A 7,178-nucleotide genomic window follows, 5' to 3' on the forward strand; every position below is an offset into this window, starting at 1 on the left:
GTTTAGTGGTGTAATGTATACTACGAGTGAAGAGCACATGATGACCATAACAGCAACCCAAGCTTGAGACAGAAATAACATAGAAATTGTTACACTGTACTTGCAAGAAAGATATCCATCGTGAATGTGAAGCAGATACGAAGAGTATAACCAGTGGTGTTGCATCATATAAGAGTTATGCTGATGAAGCAAACTAGATTGGTGAATATGAGGTAGCTAGGGTGGTTGACAAACTATGAAATAATTCACGTTAAGAAGGAAAAACACCGTTATGCTAATGAATGACAATGTTGGAGTCAAAAGTGATGATGAAGTACTATGTTATACAGTTTGCGGGAATTTCTACAAATTCAGAACTGGAAAGGACATACCGCTAGAATGGGGCTGGGAACTAGTGGGTAACAAAATGCTTGTTACGCGCTTGTACGCCCTCGAGCTCGACTGAACCGGTTCGAACCGGTTTGGTTGTCGAGTGCGGATGGCACTCGAGTGAACCACGCTTTTAAACCGGTTTAAACCGGTTTCCCAAACCAATTTTTGGGGAGCCTAAATACGCGAACTTGGCAAAAACGCTCTACTTTGGTGTACACTTAAGGGACCTTGTAATCGACTGAACCGATTTCAAACGGTTTTGTTGTCGAGAGTTGTAGTTGCACCGGTTCAGTTGAGCTCGAAGACGTACAAGTTCGTACCAAAAAAGCCATATTTTGGGCTCAATACTTATGTGAAAAACTACAGAAACAAGCCCAGTAGCCAAAAGTTTAAACATAAACCTCGTTTAATCGCACTAGGTAAACGCCAAAGGCATAGAACACAAAAACAAAAATTCACAAACAAGAAACATGGAACAACATCACAAAACTCCACAAACAGCACATATATACTATATACAAAACTAGGTATGCTTATCAAGGATTGTTAGATACAGCCTTGGAACGGTCAGTAAAATGACCAAGTCTAACCCAGTTTACGTGCACAAACCTTACTCTTATCCCAACAATCCTGAATAAAGAAAAATGTAAAAGGGAAATCTTTATCAGAGTATGCATTAACTTGAGGCAACTTAATAATAAAACAAACAATAATAAACTAATAGGTAAACCCCAAGTACTTCAATGATTAGAGATCCCAACTCTATCTGCAGACGGAGGAATACAATTCAGAGCACCTAATGCAAAACTTTTCAAAGATACGTTGCAGTCATTGTTTGAAATTAAGAGCATCACACACAGTCTACCTTATAAAATAAAAGGTTTAAAACTGTGTGATCATAGAGTTTCATAATAAAGGAGCATCATTGTACAACAACTTGGAACAAATAAAGAAAACATTATAAAAAATAAAACATACAAAACGCGTAATTTTGGAACCACATGCAATACATTTTTGTAATCGAATTGAATCGATTAAAAGCTCTAGTGTTCTCGAGGGTCATACTAGTTACGAACTAAGATTCCGATAAATTGCTTCTCGAAACCGGTTTGAACCGGTTTAAAAGTGTGGTTCACTCGAGGGCCATCCACACTCGAAAACCAAAACGGTTTGATCCGGTTCAGTCGAGCTCGAGGGCCTAAAGGTGCGTACCAAAAAGCTCTATTTAGGGCTCAAAACGCGTCATTTCGGTACCACATATAATCGATTTTTGTAATCGATTGAATCTATTAAAAGCTCTGGTGCACTCGAGGGCCAACGACACTCGACAACCAAACCGGTTGAAGCGGTTCAGTTGAGCTCGAGGGCGAACAGGTGAGTACCAAAAAGCTCTATTTGGGGCTCAAAACGCGTTATTTCGGTATCACATTGGATCGATTTAAATCTCTGGTGCACTCAAGGGCCATCACTCTCGACAACAAAACCGGTTTAGTCGATTACAAGGTCCCTTAAGTTCGCATCAAATTGGCGCATTTTGGCCACGTTGGTTAACACTGGCTCCCCATAAAATTGCTTCTTGAAACCGGTCTGAACCGCTTTTAAAAGCGTGGTTCGCTCCAGGGCCATCCACACTCGACAAACAAACCTGTTTGGTCCGGTTCAGTCGAGCTAGAGGGCGTACAGGTGAGTACCAGAAGCTCTATTTTGAACCTGTTCAGTAGACTACAAGGGCCCTTAATTTCGCACCAAATTGCCGCATTTTGGCCAAGTTAGCTAACTTAGGCGTCCTTTAAAATCTCTACTGGAAACTGGTTTGAACCAGTTTTAAAGCGTGGTTCACTCGAGGGCCATCCACAATCGACAACCAAAGCGATTTGAACCGGTCCAGTTGAGCTCGAGGGTTTACAGGTGCGTACCAAAAAGCTCTATTTTGGGCTCAAAACGCGTAATTTCGGTACCACATGTAATCGATTTTTGTAATCGATTTAAATCGATTAAAAGCTCTGTTGCACTTGAGGGCCATTCACTCTCGACAACTAAACCGGTTTAAACCGGTTTAGTCGATTACAAAAAACCTTTAGTTCGCACCAAATTGGCTCATTTTTGCCAAGTTGACTCACTTAGGCACCCATAAGTCGCTTCTGGAAACCGGTTTGAACCGGTTTAAAAGCGTGGTTCACTCCAGGGCCATCCACACTCGACAACCAAACCGGTTTGATCCGGTTCAGTCGAATTTGGAGCGTACAGGTGCGTACCAAAACGCTCATTTTTAGGCTCAAAACGCGTAATTTCGGTACCACATGTAATCGATTTTTGTAATCGATTTGAATCGATTAAAAGCTCTGATGCACTTTAGGGCCATTCATTCTCGACTACAAAACCGGTTTAAATCGGTTCAGCCGATAACAAGGGTCATTAAGATTGCAACAAAATGGCGCATTTTGGCCAAGTTGGCTAAACTAGGCTCCATATAAAATCACTTCGGGAAACCGATTGGAGCCGGTTTAAAAGCGTGGTTCACTCGAGTGCCATCCAAACTTGACAACCAATCCGGTTTGAACCGGTTCAGTCGGGCTCGAGGGCGTACAGGTGCTAATCAAAAAGCTCTATTTTGGGCTCAAATCGCGTAATTTCGGTACCACATGTAATTTATTTTTGTAATCGATTTGAATCGATTAAAAGCTCTGGTGAACTCGAGGGCCATCTTCACTCGACAACAATACCCGTTTGACTAAGGTGGGACCAATTTTGCTATGTAGGGTTTGCTCATATCTACGTGGCGCAATTTTCGGTGTGCCTGGGCGTTATTCGGTCACCAGTTTCAGCGGTTTTGCCATACCTTAAATTGGAAAGTAAATGCCGACGATATCTCCGAAACCGCAAGTGCGGGGCGGTCGGGCCTGGTATTGGCGTTAAGGTATCTCCATTCTCTACGTGACACGACCAACGGCGCATCTCTGAAGTGCCGGCGTCAACGTTTGCTAACGAGTGCAACTTTTTCGCTTAAGATCTAAATGGCGCGAAAATACCGTAAATGGGGTACCTCGTGTCGCAGATAGGTAAGCACGTGCGTAAGTTGGGACTAAGTTTGCTGTGTACAGTTTGCTTATAGCAATGTGGCTCAATTTTTGGATTGCCTGGGACGTTATTTGGTGACCGGTTTCTTGGGCCGCAAATTAAGACCAAAACCATAGTTTTTCAGCGGTTTTTCCATACCTGATAATGTAAAGTTAATGCCGACGATATCACCGGAACTACAAGTGCGGGGCGGTCGGGACCGGTATTGACGTTTAGATATCTCCATTTTCTACGTGACGCGACCATCGGTGCATCTTTGACGTGCCGGCGTCAACGTATCCTAATGCGTGCAACATTTTCGCTTAAGATCTAAATGGCGCGAAAATGGCGTAAATGGGATACCTCTTGTCGAAGTTGGCCAAGCATCACTGCACGTGCGGAAGTTAAAACTAATTTTGCTGTGACGGATTTGCTCATACCTACGTGGCGCAATTTTCGGTGTGCCTAGGACGTTATTCGGTCACCAGTTTCTAAGGCCGCAAAGTGCGTCCAAAACCGTAGTTTTTCAGCGGTTTTTGCCAAACCTTATAATGTAAAGTTAATGCCGACGATATCTCCGGGACCACAAGTACGTGGCGGTCGGGACCGGTATTGGCGTTTAGGTATCTTCATTCCCTAAGTGAAGCGTTAATGCCGACGATATCGATATATAACCACGCTTTTAAACCAGTTAAAAACGGTTAACAAAAGCGATTTTATGGGGAGCCTAGGTTACCCAACTTTGCCAATATGCGCCAATTTGGTGCGAACCTAAGGGCCCTTGCAATGGACTGAACCGGTTCAAACCGGTTTTGTTGTCGAGATTGGATGGTCCTCTAGTGCACCAGAGCCTTTAATCGATTACAAAAATGGATTACATGTTGTACCGAAATTACGCTATTTGAGCCCAAAATAGAACATTTTGGTACGCACATGTACGCCCTCGAGCTCGACTGAACCGGTTCAAACCGGTTTGGTTGTCGAGTGTGGATAGCCCTCGAGTGAACCACGTTTATAAACCTGAACCACAAATGATAGGAGGTCCGTACTGGTCTTGATATTTAGCTCTCTCGATTTCCTACATTACGCCACCGTCGGCGCATCTCTGACGTCATTGCATCACCGTTTCCATTCGCCTACACGGCTATTTTTTACTCTGAAATGAAGCGAAAAATGCCTATAACTGGCGTTTGCGGTGTCGAATATATCTCAGTATCCATGCTCCTGCTGCGGCTGAGACCAGTTTTGCCTTTTAGGGGACGCTCTACCCTACAAGATGCATCTGTCGGGGTGCCCGGGATGATATTTGGTCACCTGTTTCCAACGCGTCAAAGTATGACTAAATTCGCGACATTTCGTACTTATCAACGTGCCCCAACCTACCTTGTAAGGGGACTCAAATCTCGACGATATCTCCGGAACCACAAATGATAGGAGGTCCGTACTGGTCTTGAAATTGAGCTCTCTCGATTTCCTACGTTCGCCACCGTCGGCGCATCTCTGACGTCATTGCGTCACCGTTCCCATTCGCCTACACGGCTATTTTATACTCTAAAATGCAGCGAAAAATGCCTAACACTGGGGTGTGCGGTGTCGAGAATATCTCAGCATCCATGCTCCTGCCGCGGCTGAGACCAGTTTTGTCATTTCGGGGACGCTCTATTCTACAAGATGCGTCCTTCGGGATGCACGGGATGATATTTGATCACCGGTTTCCAACGCGTCAAAGTATGACCAAATTCGCGACATTTTGTACTTTTCAACGTGCCCCAACCTACCTTGTAACGGGATGCAAATCTCGACGATATTTTCGGAACCACAAATGATAGGAGGTCCGTATTGGTCTTGAAATTTAGTTTTCTCGATTTCCTACTCTACGCAACCGTCGGCGCATCTCTGACGTCATTGCGTCACGTCATTGCGTCATTGCCTTCACGGCTATTTTTTACTCTAGAATGAAGCGAAAAATGCCTAACACTGGGGTATGCGGTGTCGAAGATATCTCAGCATCCCTGCTCCTGCTGCGGCTGAGACTAGTTTTGCCATTTAGGGGATGCTCTATTCTACAAGATGCACCTATCGGGGTGCCCGGATGATATTTGATCACCGGTTTCCAACGCGTCAAATTATGACCAAATTCGCGACATTTCGTACTTATCAACGTGCCCCAACCTACTTTGTAAGCGGATGCAAATCTCGACGATATCTCCGGAACCACAAATGATAGGAGATCCGTACTGGTCTTGAAATTTAGTTTTCTCGATTTCCTAAGTTACGCCACCTTCGGCGCATCTCTGACGGCATTGCGTCACCGTTTCCATTCGCCTACACGGCTATTTTATATTCTAAATGCAGCGAAAAATGCCTTACACTGGGGTGTGCGGTGCCGAAGATATCTCAGCATCCCTGCACCTGGGACCAGTTTTGCCATTTAGCGGATGCTCTACCCTACAAGATGGACCTGTCGGGGTGCCCGGATGATATTGGATGACCGGTTTCCAACGCGTCAATAATGACCAAATTCGCGACATTTCGTACTTATCAACGTGCCCCAACCTACCTTGTAGGGGGATGCAAATCTCGACGATATTTTCGGAACCATAAATGATAGGAGGTCCGTATTGGTCTTGAAATTTAGTTTTCTCGATTTCCTACGCTACGCAACCGTCGGCGCATCTCTGACGTCATTGCGTCACGTCATTGCGTCATTGCCTACACGGCTATTTTTTACTCTAGAATGAAGCGAAAAATGCCTAACACTGGGGTATGCGGTGTCGAGAATATCTCAGCATCCCTGCTCCTGCTGCGGCTGAGACCAGTTTTGCCATTTAGGGGATGCTCTATTCTACAAGATGCACCTATCGGGGTGCCCGGATGATATTTGATCACCGGTTTCCAACGCGTCAAATTATGACCAAATTCGCTACATTTCGTACTTATCAACGTGCCCCAACCTACTTTGTAAGGGGACGCAAATCTCGACGATATCTCCGGAACCACAAATGATAGGAGGTCCGTACTGGTCTTGAAATTTAGTTTTCTCGCTTTCCTACGCTACGCCACCGTCGGTGCATCTCTGACGTCATCGCGTCACCGTTTCCATTCGCCTACACGGCTATTTTCTACTCTAAAATGCAGCGAAAAATGCCTAAAACTTGGGTATGCGGTGTCGAAGATATCTCAGCATCCCTGCTCCTGCTGCGGCTGAGACCAGTTTTGCCTTTAAGGGGACGCTATACCCTACAAGATGCACCTATCGTGATGCACGGGATATAATTTGGTCAACGGTTTCCAACGCGTCAAAATATAACCAAATTCGCGATATTTCGTACTTATCAACGTGCCCCAACCTACCTTGTAAGGGGACTCAAATCTCGACGATATCTCCGGAACCAAAAATGATAGGAGATCCGTACTGGTCTTGAAATTAAGCTCTCTCGATTTCCTATATTACGTCACCGTCGGCGCATCTCTGACGTCATTGCGTCACCGTTTCCATTCGCCTACACGGCTATTATATACTCTTAAATGCAGCGAAAAATGCCTAAAACTTGGGTATGCAGTGTCGAATATATCTCAGCATCCCTGCACCTGCCGCGGCAGGGACCAGTTTTGCCTTTTAGGGGACGCTATACCCTACAAGATGCACCTATCGGGATGCACGGGATATTATTTGGTCAACGGTTTCCAACGCGTCGAAGTATGACCAAATTCGCGACATTTTGTACTTTTCAACGTGCCCCAACCTA

This window comes from Mya arenaria, chromosome 11, assembly GCF_026914265.1.
Source record: "Mya arenaria isolate MELC-2E11 chromosome 11, ASM2691426v1".
Lineage (NCBI taxonomy): Eukaryota > Metazoa > Mollusca > Bivalvia > Myida > Myidae > Mya > Mya arenaria.